Genomic DNA, 22,263 nt, shown 5'->3' with positions numbered 1-22,263 from the left:
TACTTTGTGTGACGATATGGACTGCAGCCCACCAGGCTCCTCTGTCCATGGGATTTCCCAGGCAAGAATACTGGAGTGGGTTGCCATTTCCTTCTCCAAGGGGTCTTCCCAACCCAGGGATCAAACCCAGGTTTCTTAGGTCTATCTGCATTGGCAGGTGGGTTCTTTACCACTGGTGCCACCTGGAAAACCTTGTTAGGGGAAACTGTTTGCTTAAAAGTGAAATCTCCCTCTTGCTGTCCCTCAGATAACTTGCCAGTTCTTCCTATCTGGACTGATGTCACTTTGGGCAGAGTTGAAAGTGACTAGTATATCGCAACCCCTGGTGCTGCTGTTTTCCTTTGTAAATAAACTTGCCTCCCCAGCAAGAGTTCTTTCGACAGAGTGGGAAGGCTATTTCCGGTGTGTTGCAATGATTTTCCTTTTTGAAAGACAATTTATCACTTTAAAAGAGGAACATGTAGTGCTTACTTTTGTTTCCAGTTTGCATACCTCTGCCCTTTTCTTATCTGAGCCCCAAACTGTTCTTCAGGTGCCTGAAGGCTGTTCTGTGTGGATGTCCACCATCATCCTGGCTTGTTCCCAGCTGAACTCATCTTTGTTCTCTCTCACCTCTAAAAACAGACCTCCTTTCCAGCTTCCCCATTCCGCCTGTGACCCCAGTCTTCTTCCAGTCTGCTGCTGGTGAGTCACTCTTGACGCCCTTCTTCCATCATGCTGTCTCCAAGTTATTCTTGTTATATACATCTTTTTTTTTTTTATATATACGTCTTTTTTTAAAAAAAAAAATTATTTCACTGTGCTGTGTCTTTGTTGCAGCATGCAGAATCTTTAGTTCGGCATATGGAATCTAGTTCCCTGACTATGGATCGAATCTGGGCCCCCTGCTTTGGGAGCTCAGAGTCTTAGCCACTGGGCCACCAGGGAAGTCCCCATACATCTTTTTTAATAAACCTGATGTTTTTTTGCGGGGGTGGGGGGGGGCGGGGCTGTGCAGCTTGTAGAGTGTTATTTCCCTGACTGGGAATTGAACTGGGACCCCCTAAAGTGGAAGCATGGAGTCCTAACTACTGAACTGCCCGGGAAGTCCTAATAGATTTGATTTTTAAGAGCAGTTTTAGGTTCACAGCAAAACTGATGGAAAGTACAGAGAGATCCTATGTATAACCTGCCTCCCCTCTCCTGTTATCAGCCTTGGCATCAGAGTGGTATGTATGTCATTATAGTCAATGAACCTGTATTGACACACTGTCACCCAAAGTCTGTACTTTCCATTGAGGTTCACTTAATTCCTAGTGTTGTACACTCCAGGTTTTGACAAATATATGATGTGTCCACCATTGTAGACACAAAATGTATCACACAAAACACCAAGACACCATTGTATCACAAAAAATGATTTCACCCCTCCCCACCAAATCCTCAGGGTTCTGCTTCTTGTTATTTTCAAATGTGTTTGGCCATCTCCCGCCCACCTTGAGTCCATGATCTCTTCTGTTGATTGATGCATTCCAGCAGCTCTCTGATGAAGCTCACAGCCTATCAGTCCATCCTCCACCCCATCCCCAGATGAATCATCACCATCATGGCAGGCTTCTGAGTACTACATCCCTGCCTTCTGGGAGAAGTCAGCATTCCTCCTCTCATCATTCAAGACTTCCCCATCCTAGGATGCCCATTAGAGCTCTTCCCAGCTTACCTCCTCATGACATTCTGTCAACGCAGCCCCTCCACTGCTGGGGGGCTGAACACTTAGGTCTACTGAAAGTGATGCTGTTCCTTCTATTTTTTTTTGGCCACACATCACAGTTGGCAGGATTGTAGTTCCCCGACCAGGGATTGAACCTGTGCTCCCTGCAATGGAAGCATGGAGTCCTAACTACTGGACCACCAGGGAATTCCCCAGTGGTGCTACTTCTTAATCAGCCCAGGCTGGTCCTGTTTGCCCTGCCTGATGCAAGCATCAAGGCCTCGTCAGGTCCTACTTTCCTTCATGAGGCTTCTCCTTTTGCACTCTCCTCCTTCCTGTAACCCTGTTACCAGTGCTATTTCTTCTGGCACATAGAGTGAAGTTTGTTTCATGTCTGTATCTGGAGATCTTTACATCTTGGAACTCAGGGCGTGTGCCTTAACCATTAAAAATAGCCCTTGTCAGGACCAAACTTAGAACTCTCACATAATGGGCTCTCAGTAATTGCTCATTGAATTGGATTGTTGTTGCCCTCTAGTTATTCTTAGGGGTCCTCCTTTATAGTTAATGACCCTGAAAGAGGTCTTTCAGAGGAAGACACTACATTTGTCTCAATATTACCTCCTTTCTGAGAATGAAAAAATCATTTCTGGAAGTATGGCTGTGAACTTTCCCAGTTCATGTACAGACAGAACTCTGCCTCCAATCTCCACATCCCTGAAACATTTGAGACTTAAATAATTCTGTTTATTGGTTAGTATTCTCCTCTCATTGCTCTCTTTTTAGCATTTATTTCTAAGCATGTGACTTGGATGCTGTGCTAGATGTGTGGGGAGGATGAGGGCTTGCCTGGGTCTGGCTAGCTGGGTTTGGGTCCTGGTTCCATCACTTACTAGCTCTATGACCTTGCATACTTTTTCCTCATTTGTAAAACTGAGGTAGTGAGACTTGCCTGAGGGGCTCTCTTGAGGGTTAGATGAGATGATTCATGTTGCACTCTTCACACAGTGTCTGGCCCCATCATTAACATTCTGTAATTTTTAGTTGGGTTGCTGTTTTTGATGATGAATGTTATGACTTTAACATCATTCTCCAGTCTCATCCTCCACAGTCCAGTGGAATTAGACCAGAAGGAAAAAAGAGAAAACAATAGAGGAAGGCGCGTGGTCTTCAAGACATGCCACCCTGGACTGTTGCTGGCTAAATTGCTTTCTCTTTTCGCAAAATGATTGAGTAACCATGAGCAGAGATGGCCAACAGGAGGGGCTGGGCAAGTTGTCCAATGTCCATCCTCCCAGCCCATGTGGTTGGGGCTACTTAAAAACTTGATGGTGATGCAGAAATGGAGAGAATTAGCTAGGACTAATTCAATCAAGTGTAACTGACCCATTTTTTAATGGGCACTTATTATATGCCAGGAACATTGCTCCATTCTAGGGTTATAAAGTGTGAATGACATGAACAAGGTCCTTGCCCTCGTGGGATTTTTGAGAGGACAGACAATAAACAAGGAAGTAAATTAATAGATACAAATCATACAGACTGAGACATTCGAAGGAGAAAATAAAAGGATGGAGTGTTACTGGGGGGAATTTGCTTTAGTGGGTGGTCAGGAAAGGCTCCTGAAGAGGTGGCATTTAAACCAATACCTGCAGTGTGGGAAGGAGCCCTCTTGGTGGGTTGGGGAGGGAAGGGGGTGCTGGGGATGTCAGAGGAAGCAAAAGGCACAAAGGACCTGAGGGGGGAATTTCAGAACTGACCTGATTAGGGCAACTGGACACTATGGCAGAAGAGTCCGGGTAGGTGGGAGAACCAAGGCCGTGCGGTATACAGGAATTGTGCAGATACAGACTCTGGGCTCTGGTCAGTGGTTTTCCACCATCTGTACACTTGAGGGGACAAGTGATATGCTCCTGGGGGGACTCCCTTGGGGGGTGGGTGATGAGAAGGCTGGGATATGAGTCATTTGAAAAGAGCCCTCCATAGCTTAAATATAACTCACCACAAAATGAGAAGCGCTGCTCTTGATGATCCACTCGGAAGCCTTGGGATCTGGGGACATTTGCATCTCTTAATTTTCATTAAATGTTGCAGGGTTATATAGGCACACTGTAGGAACACGGAATCCTGCCTGTTGTTGAGAACACTGGCACAGGCATTTGAAGATGAGTCACTGTTGAATTGGATCACTGTGTGGCCTATTTAAATAATACTGTGTGGTTTTTTTTTTTTTTAATCCTTGGCATGGCATTCAAGGCCTTTTTAAAAAATGTATTTTATTTTTTGGCTGTGCGGGGTCCTCTTTGTTTTGTGTGGGCTTTCTCTAGTTGTGGCGAGCTGGGGCTCCTCTTTGTCGCAGTACACAGGCTCTAGGTGTGTGGGCTTCAGTACTTGCAGCACCTGGGCTCGGTAGTTGCCGCTCACGGGCTCCAGAGCACAGCTCCATAGTTGTGGCTCACGAGCTTGGTTGCTCCTTGGCACGCCGAACCTGTATCCCTGAGTTGGCAGACAGAGTCGTACCCACTGCGCCGCTGGGGAAGTCCAGTACTGTCTTTTCAATAGAAAAGTTATTCACTTTCTTTTGAAGTTATTTAGAAATGCCTTTGGCGATGTCCTTTAAGATTTTAAAGAGTATAAATGTCCTTTTGTGAAGAGAGGCAGTGGAGGGGAGAGGAGAGAAGAGCTTCCGGAGTCCTCAGTGTGAGTCTGGACCGTACTGTGTGGACGTGGATGGGAGATGAACCTCTCTAGGTGTTGGCTTGGGAAGCTGTCCTCTATAAAATAAGACAGATAAGTCTTGCACTGCCTGTCTCACTGACTGTCATGGGACAGTGCTTTATAAACACCAGAGTATCAGAAAATAAAAGTTACCTTATAAAGTTAAAATTTGTTTGCATATGGTATGGCCAGAAACACATTATAGCCAGGATGTAAATCCATGACCATAGAAAAGAACTTTTCACTGCTCATAGATGACTGATCTCTAGAATAATCCAAAGGAGAATATTTTTATAACTTTTCAGTAGGAATGGGCTTTCTAAGTGTGCTGCAAAACTTAGAAGCCATAAGGAAAAAATTGATACAATTCATTACTTAAAAACAGCATAGCAAAACCCCTGTAAGCAAAACTAAAGACAGATTACAAAATGGAAAAATATGTGTTTCATGTTATACGTTACGGGTTAATTTCCCTAATACATAAATAATTACAAATTAATAAGGAAAAGAACAGAACGGTGTAGGAAAATGTCAAAGGATATGAACAAAAAGTCCATATAAAGTAATTTAATGACTCCTAAACACATGAAGAATGCTTGAGCTCACACATAATTTTAAAAATACCAATTGAAGTGCATTGAAACATGTTACACTTCACCTACCTGGGGTTGGCAAAAGTAAAAAATTCTGATAACCATCCATGTTAGGGAGGATGTGGGAAAACAGAACTCATACGTACACACTTTGTGAATGTGTATTAGTCCCCTGCAGAGGGCATCTGCCAGAACCTGTCAGAGTTAATCATTCACATCGCCTTGCTTGATTCAGTCCACTTAGAGAAATTTATCCTTCAGACAAAGTCACACAAACTTGCTGAGCACCGTTTCTAACAGCTAAAGAGTATCTGTCAGTGTGGGGGGTGGTGAACTGAATTGTGCTCTGGCTGCACAGTGGAATAAGTACCCAAAAAGAGAACCAGGATGCTCTGTGGACAGCTGTGGAGTAGTCTGTGTTGTGAAGAGTGAGGCATGGGAAGGACTGTAAGTGATGTTAGCATTTACAGAAAAGGGAGTAGGGGGTAGGAAATAAATAGGAATATATCCTGCTTGCAGATGCATAAAATGTCCCTGGAAGGATACCAAAAAATGACTAAGAGGCAGAAAAGAGAGAAGGAGAATGTTTATTCTTGACCTTTTGGCATTATTTACATTTTGAAACAAGTGTTAAGCTTTAAAAAATGATAAAAGTAAAATACAGAGCAAAAAATAGAAAATAGTGGTTGAGGTAGGGATTGATGAGCTGAATGCAGTAAAGTCCTTAGCAGTGTGTTTGCTCCCCAGATTATCAGACATCTTTATGTGTCCACCATGTATTATCACTATCTCTGTTTGGGGGTCCTCCTTCAAAGAATTCTTGGTGGATTTGGGAGGTACAGAACTAATGTCCATCTCAATCGGAGGCCATGGAAGGGCCATATAATCCAGCCTTTGGGGATTGGTGCAGCTCCTGAAGTTCAGTGTGGGCCATTGTGTTCGAGGTTTATGTACAAAGAGTGTGGTAGGTAGAATAACAGCTTCCACATTGGTCTACATTCTAACCCTTGGAGCCAGTGAACATTTTTCCTTGCATGCCAAAAGGGACTTTGCAGGTATAATTAAGTTAAGGGCCTTGATCAATGAGGAGATTATCCTGGGTCATCCAAGTGAGCCTGATACAGTCACGTGCGTCCTTAAAAGCAGAGAACCTTTCCCGGCGGTGTTCAGAGGGAGAATGACTGCAGAAGAAGGGTCAGAGAGATGATACGTTGTGGGCTTTGAAGATGGAGGAAGGTGCCGTGAGCCAAGCCTTGGGAACTGGGAGAAGGGCAGGAAACAGATCCTCCCCTAGAGCTTCCAGGAGGAACACAGCCTGAGCCCTTGATTTTAACCTGAAGATATCTGTGTTGGACTTCTGACCTACAAAACTAAGGTCATAAATTTGTGTGGTTTTAAGCCACTAAGTCGATGGCAGTTTGTTTCAGTAGCAACAGGAAACTAATACAAAGATGATGTAGAAATACCCCAAGGCCTTAGTCAGGGCTTTTTAGTCTAAGAGGGGAGAGAAGACAAGAACCTAGCCAGTCCTCACTCCAGCCCATGTAGGTGGTCTGGAGATTTGCCAGGGGCTCTGCAGAGAGCAGGGGAGACCTGGGGAGGAGGTGGCAGTTGTAGCTGTGTTGTAAAAGGCACTGCAGCTCCCTCCTTGGGAGCAGGGACTTGGCTGCTGCCTATGGGGCCTTGAGACAGTCACATCATCTCTGTGTGCCTCAGTTTTCTAATCTGTAAAGTGGGGATACTAACAGTGCCTCCTGAAGGGGCTCTCGTGCTGAGGAAAGGAGTGGATGTGTATAAAGTGCTTGGAGTAGTTCCTGGCCTTTCCAAGGGCTGTGGGACTGTTTGCAGGTGATGTTTTGTCCTGATGAGGGGAGAGTAAGGCGGGGCCAGGCAGAGAGAGGTGGGGGAGCATCTGGGGACAGCAGGCCTCTTGCTGGGGAGACGAGGAGGGGGCTCTCACCTCAGTGGTGGGTGCACTGGTGAGGAGGGAGCAGAAAATGAGGTGTTGAGGAGGTGAAGCCGGAAGACAGTGGCCTTGGAAGCTGGGCTGAGGCGGCCACCTAGTGCTTCAGGGTTTCAGTAGGTAGGATGACAGTGGGTGCAGTTAGGGCGCTGGTCAAGTTTCTTTAAGAGGGGAGGCAGGCTTCGTTTCTGAGCCCTGACTTCAGAATCTTCTTCCCTCTCTCCCTCGTCGTCTCTGTCTCCTTACCCTGAGCAGCCTGACTTCTAACCTTGATGATCACACCTCATCCCCGACTCTGACCACTGGGCAACCCTGGAGGTATATCTGGATCAGGGGGCATAACCTAGTACCTGGGCTGGTGGTGGTGGTTAGGCACTCAGTCATGGTCAACTCTTGCAGCCCCATGGACTGGAGCCTGTCCGTGGGATTTCCCAGGCAAGAATACTGGAGTGGGTAGCCATTCCCTTCTCCAGGGCATCTTCCTGAACCAGGGATTGAATTCACATCTTGTGCACTACATACAGATTCTTTACCACTGAGCCACTGGGGAAGCCCTGGTACCTGGTACTAGATCCCAGGACTCAGTGTCTGGAGAGAGAACACTCTGGTGCCTAGAGTGGTTCTCCTGGGTCCCTGCAGAGAGAGGAGCAGAAGCTCCAACTGTGTGGCTTTGGCAGGTCCCCAGGGGCTGATGGCCCTGCCCTGTTGTCTTTCAGAAGCCGACTCCCTTCCGGCTTTGGCCATTTGGGGGCTGTGGCCTCGCAGTATGTAGAATGGCTTCTTGAGCAGAACAGTCACAGGCTATCTTGTGGAGACAGATAGCAAACAGGAAATAAAAGCATATGTGATTTTGACTCACAGGTACACTCACAGGTAATGTCGGTGACAGGGCTGAGTTGTGATTTGAAATGGTGGTCTTTGGTTGACCAGGACCGAGGGCTCCCTGTGAAGCAGCAGCCTGGGCTGTGGTCTCCTTGGTCCTGGGTGGTGGTGAATGGGCAGCTGAGAGCCCTGTCTTTTCCTTTCCCTCAGCTGTTTCCCCATCGGGAGCACACGATGCACATGGTTTCTGCCTGAGTCATGTGTGTACTATGTGTGAAGTGCCTGGAATGGGTTGCCTAGTACTTGACAACTAGGAGACCCGGTCTATGAGGGTTCTCTTCCTCCGCCAGGGCTGACGGTGAGCCTGATGCCCAGGTGTGCTCCCTGGATGTGGGACTGCTTCCCAGGCAGAGGGGCTCAGCTTTGCAGCAAATAGCAGAGACTTTGGGCACTGTTGACTTCTTATTAGAGTCACCAGGAGGAGTAAGTGGAGATGTTGCTGTTGTTTAGCTGCTCAGTTGTGTCCGACTCTTTGAGACCCCCATAGACTATACAGTCCATGGAATTCTTCAGGTCAGAATACTGGAATGGATAGCCATTTCCTTCTCCAGGGAATCTTCCCAACCCAGGGATCAAACCCAGGTCTCCCACATTGCAGGCGGATTCTTTACCAGCTGAGCTACCAGGGAAGCCTAAGAATACTGAGGTGGGTAGCCTATCCCTTCTCCAGGGGACCTTCCCGACCCAGGATTCAACCTGGGGTCTCCTGCACTGGCGGGTGGTTTCTTTACCAGCTGAGCTCCCAGGGAAGCCCCATTCATCTAAGAGGTACGTGATCTTGTTAGATCCTGTAAATGAATTCTTTCCTCCCCAAGGCTATAGTGTCACTCACCTGAGGCACTTTTCTTGGTTGGGAGGTTGCTTAACTGGACTTTTCAAGATTGCTTGGCCTGTCTGGTGGGACCCGCTACATCTCTAAATCTCTGAAAAAAATGTGGAGAGGAATTACATGCTTACTGAAAAGGGGCAGATAGTTTAGGCCTTATGTGAATTTAGGCTCTGCCAAACCAATGTGGCTAAGTTCGTAGTTTTCCTTTTTTTCCTGAACATTCACATAGCAAAACTCCATCTCCTGCTTTTCTCCACTTTTTCTCACCTCTTAAAGTTTGTTGTTCACTCATGGCAAAAAAAATAAAAACATTGTGAAATCAAGCCTATCGTTAAGTGATAATCAAAATCCTGAAACCCTGAGAACCTCACTATTTGACAAGTAACAAATATAATTTTCTTTTTAAAATCTTTTTAGACTAAAATAGCTTGCCTGTGAATATTTTCCTTTCTCATAAAGAACTTAATGTTTCTACTGGTTTAGTATTTTTACATTGGGAGTGAGTGTAATCTGGGATGGTCCTGTATGACTTGCTTAAAAATACGATATTCTGAAACACTTGGGCTTTTCCTTGTGACAGTGACTTGTGGAGAAGTACAGAGATTTGGTAACTTTGTGTGTGTGTGTGTGTGTGTATATATAGTTTCCTTTATTTCAGTTGTTTTCAGTTTCACAATTGAGTGTTAAGAACCTAACCTGTGAATGACATGTGATTCTGCTTAAAGTATTTTAAGAAAAAAGATATTCAAGGAGGGGATTGGCAAGCTAATTAAACTAGCAGGAAAAATAAAACAGAAGCTGTATGTAGTAAAAAAAATCAACCAGAAGAATCAGAAAAGCAGTTTATTATTAATAATGTATTAACCGGGTTGATGAAGAGTCCGTACCTCACACTGCCCTCCTTCAGCTGTGAGGATGCTGCCGTGTCCATCTCACCTCTGCGAGGCTTTGTACCTGAGATCCTCTTCAGTTCTGAAGAAGACCTTGGTCTCAAGTGTTACGATGCCCGTACGTCAATGAACACTGGACTGCCTGTGCTTCCTTAGTGCGGTGCCCGAGTAGCTGAGTGATTTCTGAGCACTGTTTTCTCCCATTTATTTGTTCAGTCAGTATAAATGTATGTAGAGAACCCGTTAAGTGCCTGGTCCCTTAAGGCAGAGATCTCCCTTTAGGCCAGAGATCCTAAATAAAAAACACTGCGAGCTGTGTTGTCCCTGAGCCTACAGTTTGGTGGGGAGATAGACATTAACTCAATGCCTAAATGAATAAGGGTAAGAATCTCGCTGAGATCAGAACCATAGAGGAAGAGCTTGGTGCAGGGGAAGTATAATGAGGGGGATTTGACTTTGCTGGAGGGAGTTAGGGGAAGCTTCCCAGAGTTAGTAAGACGGGAACAGAGATCTGAAAAGGGAGTAGCAGTCATCTAGTGACAGATGGGTTTGAATTCCAGCATTGTCCCTGAGCAAGTGGGTGACCTTGTGGTGGTTACTTTGAGCAAGTTACTTCCTCTTTCTAAGGCTTAGCATCTTCATCTGTGAATTGGACGGTTGTGAGAATTAAATGAGACAGTGCACAGAATATACTCAGCATGCTGCCAGCATGCAGTTGACACTCATAATGATAGCTGTTTTATTTCTCTCTGAGCTTTCTGTTCATTTTCCTGGAAACTTTGAAAAGACACTTAAATCTTTCCTTGTTCTGGTTAGCAGGAGCTACTAAATACCTCCAGAATAGTTAATTTGGAAAAATGGAAGCTAAGGGAGATTTAATGATGGTTTTCAAATAGGCCAAGTGTCCTCAGCTTTGAAGATATGGGAAAGGCTTCTTATAGAGTCATTGGTGTGAAGTCACATTCAGGATGGGGCTACTTTGGAAACCGTTGAATATACTAGGATTTTAAGGTACATGAATTATTAGATCACATCTCTTTCATTTCTCGTGACAGTCAACCATGAATAGCTAGGCTAATGTATGTTTTCTGTTCTGATACTGTATTCTATTTGTCCAGTAATTTTTGCCATGGTGTTTGAGGTTATTTATGGGTATTTCTTATAGCTAAATGTGCAAGGGTCTGTCGAGAGAGGCAAGTCTTACTTTTTCTCTGATCTTTGGAGACCCACATGTATGTACATGTATCCAATCTAGCTTTTTACTCAAGTAATGCAATTTTTTGAACTTTCCATTGTTTTTACAAATATTTTGGAAAAAAAAAAAAGGTACCAAGGATTTAGCCAGTGATCAAATTTAATTTTTATTGCACATTTTCTCAGTGCTTAAATTACTTAAATAGTTCTCCCAGTACCCTTATAAAATAGGCACTATTAAGAATGCTTTCCCCCTCTTCTATAAGAACATGTAGGCTCAAAGAGGTTGGGTAACTTGTCCAAGGTCACACAGGCATCAGTGGCATAGTTGGGATTTGAACCCAGATATGAGTGGCTCCAAACCTGAACTCTAAACACTTTGTTGCTGCCTTTCAAGCTAAATTTTTGGAGATGATCTAACTACTGTGTCAGCAAGGTAGGTGTGTATCAGACGATTTATTATACATTATATAGTTCTGAGGAAGACTTATGAAAAATGTTAATGGCCTCTGAAGAGCATTGAGGAAGCTTGCTGAATTTAGATTTATTCAGTGAATCAGAAGTGGATATTGTAGTAATGTCTTTCTCGGTTATTTTCATGATAGTTGTAAACTTTGCTTTTGCAGTACAGGCTTTAAGGAGCATTAGTGTATAGCAACCAAAAATTAAATATGCTTATGAGTGGTAGGACTTTATACTTCAAATAACATTTTCGTTTTCCCCTCATTCTTACCTCAGTTCCTTTGTTAATAACTTTACAATAATTAGATCAATTATTGTTTGCTGCCTTAAATCTATTGGAGAACTACTTCACATTCATTTGGAAGCAAAGGGAGGATGCATTATAAATAAAAAATATAGGGAATTCCCCAGCAGTCCAGTGATTAGGACACTGAGTTTACACTACCAAGGGCCTGGATTCAATTTCTGGTCAAGGAACTAAGATCCCACAAACTGCATGATGTGGCCCCCCCCCAAAAAAAAATTCAGAGATGGGTGTAGACTCTGTGGGTGGAGTCAGAAAGGCGTATCAAGGAGACATTCGGCCAAAAAGCTGCTGGCTGTCAGCGCCTGATACTGCCGCAGACTGGGCAGAGCTCACTTCTGAACCGATTTGGTCTGCATTTCTTATTTTGTTCTCTGCTAGTGCAAATCCTGCTTCAAAAAGTATGCGTTGTTCTTGATCAGAACTAAATAAAAATACAACCTGATGTGTCAGCTAAGGGAGGGAGAAATATCCAGCAGCTGGTGGAGAAGGGGAGCAAGCCCGAGCGGTCCCTTCCCCAGCTTTGCTTTCCGTCCTAGTGACTGGTTTTTCCTGACTGAGCAAGAGGAATAACGATGACTGCGGTGGGGGGCTCTTGTTTATTTTATATATGCTTTATGTCCTTACGGATTTATTTGATCTAGTTTCAAATCACAAAGGCAATATATTTAAAAAAAAAAAGTTGTTAACAGTCCAGGAGCGTATAAAGTAAAAAATAAGAAAAATGGGTCCTTCTCCCCTGTCCCATATGCATGTGTATATATACATGAATACACTGTGGCGTGTATCCTTCTGGAATCCTTTTCTATGCATCCCTGTGCATATCAGTGTGCGTATACACATTTATGTCCATACTTAAACAGTGGAATCACCCTGCCTGCTGTTCTGCAGTTTCCCCTTTGTCGTTTCCCCTTAGTGTGTCATGGACACGCCCCCTCCCCTCAGTACTTCCAGGTTACCCTGTGTTTTGAACGACAAAATTTTTGCGAATGGGGTTCACTTTGTTTAATCGCTCCCTTAGGAATGGGCATTCGGGTGGTCTCAACTTTTTTACCAATAAACATGGCCATAGTGAGCAGACTCAGATGTGTGGCTTTGCGCCTGGGTGCTGGTCCTTCTTGAGGATCCCTTCCCAGATGTAGGGATGCCAGGTTGAAGGGTGTGTGAGCTCCAGGCTTTGGAGCCAGTAATCCTGTGTTCTGGTCCAGGTGGAGTGTGAGCTCTGGCCTGACTCGGATAGAATCCCATCTTGGTTTCCACCAAGGCGGGCAAAGCAGCGGCACCCGGAGCCCCCGAGCTTGGACAGAGCTAGTTAATGAGCATGATGCTTCTCCCTGCTGTTTCACCCTTTCCAAACTTTATGCTGCTAACAGTTTTCAAATCTTGACTTCTGCCTTACTCCAGGATGCCCAGTCTGCCCCGAGAACAAGGCCAGTCATGGTTTTCTTTCCCACTCACCAGCTGCCTGCATTTGTTTTCCTTCTTAGTGTTTTGTTAACCTTTGGACTTCTAAAAATTGCTGACAAGATCACAAGATTAGCCTTCTTTGATTCCCACTGGCTTAGTTTAATTTGGTCAGTTCTGTGACGCCTTGTCTCAAGCTCTTTCCTGGCCAGACTACCTTGGTCATGAATTCACCACAGCCTATAAATTCATGGCTGCCGCACTGACAGCTTCCCGCGATTTTGGTCACATACCGGGAAGCAGCGAAGAAGGCTGGCTGACCACTGGGCATCCTTGTGACTTCATTGTCCTCACTTCTCTGGGTCAACAACGATTTCTGTTAAGGGGCTAGACAAGTCACTTAAATTTTTCACTAAAAATTTTCCAGGTAGTTTTTATATTGTTTGTTTGTTGTTTAGTCGCTCAGTTGTGTCTGATGCTTTGCAACTCTTTTTACTGTAGCCCGCCAGGCTCCTCTGTCCATGGGATTTCCCAGGTAAGAATACTAGAATGGGTTGCCATTTCTTTCTCCAGGGGATTTTCCTGACCCAGGGATTGAACCCCCATCTCCTGCATTGCAGGTGGGTTCTTTACCACTGGGCCACCAGGGAAGCCTGGTTTGAATATTAGGGAGGGGTTATTTTTCTGGCTGCATTGCGCATGCCAGTCTCCCTCAACTCCATCTCCCATCTCCTGCCCACCCTTCTCCCTACCATGATAGATGTCACTCACTGATTGAATGATTGATTGATTGATCCTGCCCTTTTACCGTAGAGCCAGGGGCCCCCGGTGCTGCAGAATTAGAGCCAGTACAGCTGTGGGCTTAGTAAAACCTCCAAGGGCCACAGTTGAGAAGGAGTACAGGGAATGCAGAGATGAATGATACCCAGTTCTGTGGAGTTCTTGGGTTTCTAAAATGATAGAAGAAAGTTAAGGCCTAGCACAGGATTGCCAACCTTTTGCTTTTTACATAAAGGGCACAAAAACCTCCTCAAAACATATAAGATACAGTTACTGTTTTCTTACAAAAGAGAGGCTTATTTTGATACCCCAGAAGTAGAAAAGACATAATCTAAAAATAAAGCAGAGTACTTTACATAGGTAGATTTTAGCTTTCTAGAAATTCAGTGCACTGTTTTCTTTTTCCCATTTTACTGTGGACCATTAAAAACTTGGTCATGGACCTAAATGCCATTTAGAGACCCCTGTTATTTATTTCAGACTGCTAGAGTCTGAAATTTTCTTTTTTTATGTTTTGGTGGAAAGTACTACAAAGCAAAAATTTAATTCCTTTAATCCAGGTAATATTGTATATTGGTGTTGATGTGTTCTAGGATGAACATTTTATTTCATTAATTTCATTATTTCTGCATGATAGTACTGGTTGATCATTTTGCAGAATAACACAAAGGGGTTAATCAGTTCAGTTCAGTTGCTCAGTCGTGTCCGACTCTTTGCCGCCCCATGAATCGCAGCACTCCAGGCCTCTCTGTCCATCACCAACTCCCAGAGTTCACTCAAACTCATGTCCATCGAGTCGGTGATGCCATCCAGCCATCTCATCCTCTGTCGTCCCCTTCTCCTCCTGCCCCCAATCCCTCCCAGTATTAGGGTCTTTTCCAATGAGTCAACTCTTCACATGAGGTGGCCAAAGTATTGGAGTCTCAGCCTCAGCATCAGTCCTTCCAATGAACACCCAGCACTGGTCTCCTTTAGGATGGACTGGTTGGATCTCCTTGCAGTCCAAGGGACTCTCAAGAGTCTTCTCCAACACCACAGTTCAAAAGCATCAATTCTTCAGCGCTCAGCTTTCTTCACAATCCAACTCTCACATCCATACATGACCACTGGAAAAACCATAGCCTTGAGTTGAGGACCTTTGTTGGCAAAGTAATATCTCTGCTTTTGAATATGCTATCTAGGTTGGTCATAACTTTCCTTCCAAGGAATAAGCGTCTTTTAATTTCATAGCTGCAATCACCATCTGCAGTGATTTTTGGAGCCCAAAAAATAAAGTCTGACACTGTTTCCACTGTTTCTCCATCTATTTGCCATGAAGTGATGGGACCAGATGCCATGATCTTAGTTTTCTGAATGTTGAGCTTTAAGCCAACTGTTTCACTCTCCTCTTTCACTTTCATCAAGAGGTTTTTTAGTTCCTCTTCACTTTCTGTCATAAGGGTGGTGTCATCTGCATATCTGAGGTTATTGATATTTCTCCCGGCAATCTTGATTCCAGCTTTTTGCTTCTTCCAGCCCAGCGTTTCTCATGATGTACTCTGCATAGAAGTTGAATAAGCAGGGTGACAATATACAGCCTTGATGTACTCCTTTTCCTATTTGGAACCAGTCTGTTGTTCCATGTCCAGTTCTAACTGTTGCTTCCTGACCTACATATAGGTTTCTCAAGAGGCCAGTCAGGTGGTCTAGTATTCCCATCTCTTTCAGAATTTTAGTACTTTGCACATTGAATAGGTACCTGTTCTCATGGTGACTCTCTGTCTACTGTCATTCATTCTTTCTAGTTATATGCTATTCATCTGCTATTATGGGCTGGCTCTGGGGTGTAGCAGTGAACTAGCCAGAGTCTCTGCCCTCTTGGAGCCCACATCACAGGGACAGATACACCTATAAACAAATAACATAGATTCAGGTTGTGTTGAGTGCCATAAGGAAAATAAAGTAGTGTAAAGTAGTGTAAGAAAGTAGTGTAAAGTAGTGTAAGAAAGTAGTGTAAAGAAAATAAAGTAGTGAAAAGAGAATGACTTTGGGAGGAAACTTTTAGTTAAGGTGTTGCAGCAAAGATGACTCTGGTGACATTTGAGCTGAGGACACAATCAGAAAAGATCTAGAGAAAAATGTTCTAGAAAGAGGTACTAGTAGGTATAGAAGTCCTGGGATGGAATGAAGTTGGTACATATAAGAGATGGAGAGAAGGGCAGAGAGTAAAGGAGAGAGTAGAAGCAGGTAAGGTAGGAATGTAGGCTGGGATCAGACCACGGGGTCTGTAAGTCGGTGGGGAGAGGGGAGGCTTGTAAGTCATGGTCAGAGATTTGGAGTTTATTCTCACTGCAGTGGCCAGTGTGGATGGACTTGAGGCAGAAGAGGCATTTGATCTAAATTTTGTATTGAGAGGTTCGTTCTGCATGTGTGGAGCATGGGTTGTATGGGCACAAATGGAAAAGTCACACAGGCATGCTGGAATTGAATCTGGCAGCCCTTAATCAGGGAAGAATGAAGAAATTGCTTGGTCTAGAGGGAAATAGGGGACTCCCCTGTTCATAAAAATGGAGTTAGTGAAATTCCTCCTAATTACTATTTTTTTTTTGACTCTTCCTCACTTAGGCTGAAATTTCTCTTGAGATTTATACATTGGTCTTCTAAGTACCCCACAAATTCATTTCCTTTAAAGCTATCTTGCAGCCACCTAAATGTTCAACAGTAGAAGAAAGGTTAACATTTACTCAGTGGAATGCTTGACTTACTATCTAGGAGCATGCTGCTGCTTCTGCTAAGTCTCTTCAGTCGTGTCCAACTCTGTGCGACCCCATGGACGGCAGCCCACCAGGCTCCCCCATCCCTGGGATTCTCCAGGCAAGAACATTGGAGTGGGTTGCCATTTCCTTCTCCAATGCATGAAAGTGAAAAGTGGAAGTGAAGTTGCTCAGTCGTGTCCGACCCTCAGCAACCCCATGGACTGCAGCCTACCAGGCTCCTCCGTCCATGGGATTTTCCATGCAAGAGTACTGGAGTGGGGTGCCATTGCCTTCTCCGATCTAGGAACATAGAATGATATTTTTGTTGTAATGAAAATTGAAGAAAAGATGTAGGTTTGTGAAAACACTTGATTTTGATGATAAAAAAAGTGCACGTAAGAAAAAGTCAGCAAAGAAATATACCAAAACTGTGATGATTCTTTCGAACAGTGGATTATGCTAGGGTGACCAGAAATAACTTACCATTTAAACCACAACGCTTTTGAGCACTCTTAAAATGTGTGTGTATGTGTGTGTGTGCTGTTAATAATTACAGTGACCCATATAAGCCAGTACTGATTTGACTAACCCAGGCCATATGGTCATCCTAAGTATGGATGGTAATTTTACTTCTCTGTTTTTCAAATTTCCTGAATTATACCACTTTAAATTTAATTTGAACTAAAAAATGAAAAATAGTTCTTTTGCTTTAGAATATTTACTTTCAGAGGTCAGAGAGCATTTCTTTGGTCTCTCTTACTTAGTCTGTCCTCCTGACCATGGGGGAGGACCATCTTGGTCTCTTTCAAGTTGGGAGGCTTTGATGCTGTGATCATTTTTCCCCCTGAGATTTTCAGAAAAGAAGGAACTATAATAGCACTTGCAGATTCCAAGATGACCTTTTCCTGTGATTGATGGATTATGACCCCAGTAGGCTCAAAAATGACCCTAGGACTTGTTTGGATTATTTGGCAGACCTGGTCTTCTTTTTTTTTTTTTAATTTCCCAAAACAGTTTTCAAATTAGAAGTTAGTTTGGGGGATCTGCCTTTTAGTTTTTTCTACTAAAGTGTTCCGAATAGAAATTTGTATTTGACTGATTTGTGTATAACCTCATAGTAGTGAGGTGTAAGGGCTTCCCTGGTAGCTCAGCTGGTAAAGAATGTGTCTGCAATGCAGGAGACCCCGGTTCAATTCCTGGGTCAAGAAGATCCCCTGGAGGAGGGTATGGCAACTCACTCTGGTATTCTTGCCTGGAGAATCCCATGGACAGAGGAGCCTGGTGGGCTACAGTCCATGGGGTCACAAATAATTGGACACAACTGAGTGACTAAGCACAGCACAGCACAATGTGGTAAAGGATGACAATGTATTGGACACTTACAGTACCAGGAAAAAAAATCAGAGAGGGATTTTTTTAAATAGGGTAATCTTTTCAAACTAAATATATATTAGAATCAGTGCCACAGCTTCCCTGGTGGCTCAGTGGTAAAGAATCTGCCTGCTAATGTAGGAAACATGGGTTTGATTCCTGATCCAGGAAGATTCCACATGCCATGGAACAGCTAAGCCTGTGCTCCACAGCTCTTGAGACTGTGCCCTAGAGCCTGGGAACTACGCTACTGAAACCTGCATGCCCTGGAGCCTGTGCTCCACAACAAGAAAAGCCACCACAGTGAGAAGCCCACACAGTTCAACTAGAGAGTAGCCCCTACTCTCTGCAACTAGAGAAAAGCCCATGCAGCAGTGAAGACTCAGCACAGCCAGAAATAAATAAATAAAATTATTTTAAATAATTAAAAAGAATCAATGCCAAGGGATCATGGCACTGATATGTATCTCCATGGAATATGGGGGAGGTTATACTGTCTAGTTAACAGTAAAACCTTGAACGAATCAGTTATTCCTTTGCCTTTTCCACGTTCAGATGCAAGAAAACAAAATACCTTGGTTAAGAAAATGGTGAATGTGCTCCTCCAACTGTTCACTATCTTGTGGAGGAGGGAAGAACTTGATCAGACAAGACAGGCCAACGCCCTGGACCAGGTGATAGGAAGCCGCCTGTCTGGTCCCACCTTTCCCCGGAGTCCCACTTTCTACCACCTCTTGATCCCAGCCACAATGAGCCACTTCCTGTTCCTCAAAGTGATTTGTAACTTCTTGCTTCCCTGGGTAATCAGACCATTCCTCTCACCAGGAACCCGCCTCTGGCATCTCATCTCCATCATTAGGGCAACATGGACATGGCAGCAAGACCCCCTGGGCTCAAATCTCAATTCTTTTGCTTAGTAGCTGTATGACCTTTGACAAATTACTTGCTACCTTCTTGGTACTTAGTTTTCTTAAGTCTAAAATGGCGCTAATATTCACATCTACCTCATAGAATTTTTTATGAGGATACATGTAAAGTGTTTAGTACAGTAACTGTTGGCAGAAGGACTCTCTGGGTGTTGATTATTATCATTATCTTTTGAAGTCTGGCCCTTCCTTTAAGCCTATGCCCATTAACCAACATGGGATTTAGGGACGCAGACCTAGGTTTGAGTCTGAGCCCTGCCCCTGTGTGTTGGATGGCCTTGGGTGATTATCTTTCAGTAACTTCTTTGAATGTCGATTTCCCCATCTGGAGCACAGTATGTCACATGGTTTCTGGGTGAGTCATGTGTGAAGCATGTACGAAGTGCCCAGTTTCATCCTTGACACCTGGAAGACAATCTCTATATTTTCCATCCCTCCCCCGCTATAGCACTATGTCACCTGATACCTTGTACCTGCTTGGTTGCATTTCTTCCACTAGATTATATCTTTTTAAGTTTTGTTTGTTTCTACACAGCATTAATTGATTCTTTTATTTGATTTCCTCACTCATCTGTTCACTCAGTCATTTTCTTTATTTATGCATTCTCTTTCATTTGTTCAAAAATCATTTATAAGCACTTGCTAAGGGTGACCGGCCCGGGAATCTACCTTTGTTCCAGCTCGAGTCCAGGAGAGAAGTGTCAAGAGCCTGAATCAGGCTGGAGACATTGGAGGCTGCGAGCAGGGAATGGGCTTAGGTGGCATTTAGAGAGAGAGGATGGTCAGGGCTTGTTGACCAGCTGGATTTGTAAAGTAAGGGAAAGGAAGCAATCAAAGATGGTCTCTGGGATTCTTGCTTGAGTCAGTGTGTGGATACTGACACCATTAACTAAGCTGGATGGCATAGGAGGAGGGAGAACCGGCTGTATTCTGGGGGCGGGCAGGAAGAGGTGGCATGCGACAGCCAGCCTGGATGGGACGCGGTCAGTTTGAGGTGCCTGAAAGATGTCTGGATGGGGGTGTGCACAAGGAGGCTCTGACTGTGGCCTCCGTTGGGTGTGAGATGGGGGTGGTGGCTGAGACAGAGAACGAGTGTGGGGCAGCAGAGATGAGGCCGTGGTAACCCTTTGGGAATTGCGCTGATTAAAGCGGAAGGTGAGTGTGAGTCTGTGGCTTCTGCTGGGAAACCAAGCGTAGTGCCTCACCACGAAAATTGCTCAGATGCCCCACCAAGCACAGGCCATTCGCCATCTGCAAGTTAAGACCAGCCTCTGGTGTCAGTGTGGAGGTGGGGAGAAGAACACCCTCTTCCCCACCAGGACCTCACTCATCACCTGCTGGGCCTGAGCTACCATGAGTTTCTATCTTCTGCCCCTGCAGCATGTCTTACAGAACCCTTCTCTTTAAAAAAAAAAAAAAAAAAAAAACCTTTATTTATTTTTTAAAATGCATTTATTTATTTTGGCTATACTCTGCAGCATGTGGGATCTTAATTCCTTGATGAGGGATTGAATATGTGCACCCTGCATTGGGAGCACAGACCACCAAGAAGTCTTGAACCTTTCTTGAATAGATAGATGCCGTGGTCCTTTTCTCCTAGCAGCCGTGGGTCAATGCTTGCTCTCTTGTCCAGTTGGATATGCACAACGGAGGAAGCACACCAACAACCACTTCCTCTCATACCCCCTTCTGCTGCTGCTCTGTGCCTGGGCCACCTCCACCTGTGGGCTGTACCACGTCAGTAGCCTCCCAACAGACCTCCCTGCTTCTGCTCTGGCCCCTGATATTCTGTAAGTCAGATTATGTCTCTCACCTGCTAGAAATGCCCGCAGGGTATCCAGATTCTTCACTAAGGTCCACAGGGCGCCTGCCTTCCTTTCTGAGCCCGTTTCTGTCTTCCACCAACTCCATCCCCATGGCTTCCTTGGCTCCAGGTAAGCCAGGCTTGTTCTGCCTTGGGACTTCAGCACAAGACGATTGCTGCTCCTGGAGTGTTTAAAAATTGAAGTACAGTTGATGTACAATATTATATGTTAAAAGTATACAATGTAGATTCACAATTTTTAAAAGTTATGCTCCATTTATAGTTATTATAAAACATTGATTATATTGCCTATGTTGTACAATATGTCCTTGTGGCTTATTTATTTTGTACCTAATAGTTTGTACCTCTGAATCCTCTACTCCTGTCCTGACCTTCTCCCTTTCCTCTCTCTAGTGGTAACCATTAATTTGTTCTCTATATCTTTGATTCTGTTTCTTTTTTGTTATTTTCACCATGCTGTGCTAAGTCACTTCAGTTGACTCTGACTCTGCGACTCTGTGGACCGTAGCCCGCCAGGCTCCTCTGTCCGTGGGATTCACTAGGCAAGAATACTGGAGTGACTTGCCATTTCCTTCTCCAGGGGATCTTCCTGACCCACGGGTTGAACCCATGTCTTATGTCTTCTGCGTTGGCAGGCAGGTTCTTTGCCGCTAGCGCCACCTGGGAAGTCTGTTATATTCACTGGTTTTGTATTTTTTAGATTCTGTGTATAAGTGATATCATACAGTATTTGTCTTTCTCTGTCTAGCTTATTTCACTAACATAATATCCTCTGAATCCATCCATGTTTTGCAAATGGCAAACTTTCATTCTTTTTTATGGATGAGCTGTCCATTTATTGGATAACTCTCCTTCTTCTCCCACTCTGATGTAAGTGAACCCAGGACGTGGTCATTGTCCCATCTCTGATGACTACTGCAGTACCGGGTCTTTCCTAGATTGATGGACTAGCCAGGCCTTCCCCTCTACACTGGGGTGAGAGGAACCTGAGCTTGCTTATTGGGGAAGGAGAAGGGACTAGTGAAAAGAAAGAAGCTGGAGTTATTAAGGACATGGGATAATTGAGGGACTGACTTATTGAACAAGGTAGGGAAGATAAGATCATGAAGACAGGGAAGAGTTTTATGTTTTGTTTTTTTTTTTTGAGACTAAGGGAAGTGGGTGAATTTATGGGTAGATTTCAAGGTAGCGGAAGACCAAAGACGAAGAGTATAAACCTGATGGTCTTACTGTTTGATGAAGTGGGAGGTACAGTTATCAGATGACAGAGTAGTAGACCAGGAGGAGGAGGAGGCTGCTGGATGAGATATAATGATCTGAAGCTGCTGGATGAGTGGAGGGACTCCTGAACCCTGGAGGATCCCACCTAGGCTGGAACTCAGAACCTGGAGATGAAGCCTGTCACAGAAATGACTGGATTTTTCTTCTATAGTGAACAGGACAAGAGAGAAGTGGAGGAGACAGAGGCTATGCTGATCCGTGTTTGGGGGACTGGCAGATAAAAGGGGCTGTGTGTCAATGGAACAGGAAAATAAGGATGCCGGAGGGGAGAAAACTTGAATGGTAAGAAAGTGAAGTCCAGAGCAGGAATAAGAGGGTAGGATCAAAACTTCTGGTGGCTTTCCATTCAAGTGGAAGAGCAAATTGTATGACAATGAGAAAGTGAGAAAAGGAAGGGTTGGCTGTGGTGATCAGAG

The 22,263-nt window shown here is 44.4% G+C and overlaps 1 protein-coding gene across 6 annotated transcripts in view; it reads left to right on the top strand.

The window, feature by feature from the left end:
• SNX10 (sorting nexin 10) overlaps positions 1-22,263 on the top strand; it is a 67,746-nt gene that overhangs the window by 5,815 nt on the left and 39,668 nt on the right. For 2 of the 6 annotated variants that reach the window (XM_024990567.2, XM_005205531.5), the window contains exon 2: positions 533-684. The exons of 3 other annotated variants lie outside the window; for them this stretch is intronic. The gene's annotated coding sequence lies outside the window, so the exon portion shown is untranslated. Of the gene's footprint in view, positions 1-532; positions 22,130-22,263 lie in introns of all 6 variants that reach the window. One more of the 6 variants, XM_059885484.1, reaches the window with a different exon arrangement.

This window comes from Bos taurus, chromosome 4, assembly GCF_002263795.3.
Source record: "Bos taurus isolate L1 Dominette 01449 registration number 42190680 breed Hereford chromosome 4, ARS-UCD2.0, whole genome shotgun sequence".
Taxonomy (NCBI): domain Eukaryota; kingdom Metazoa; phylum Chordata; class Mammalia; order Artiodactyla; family Bovidae; genus Bos; species Bos taurus.
The sequence above is the reverse complement of the archived record's forward strand: the minus strand, read 5'-3'. Positions and strand labels throughout refer to the sequence as shown.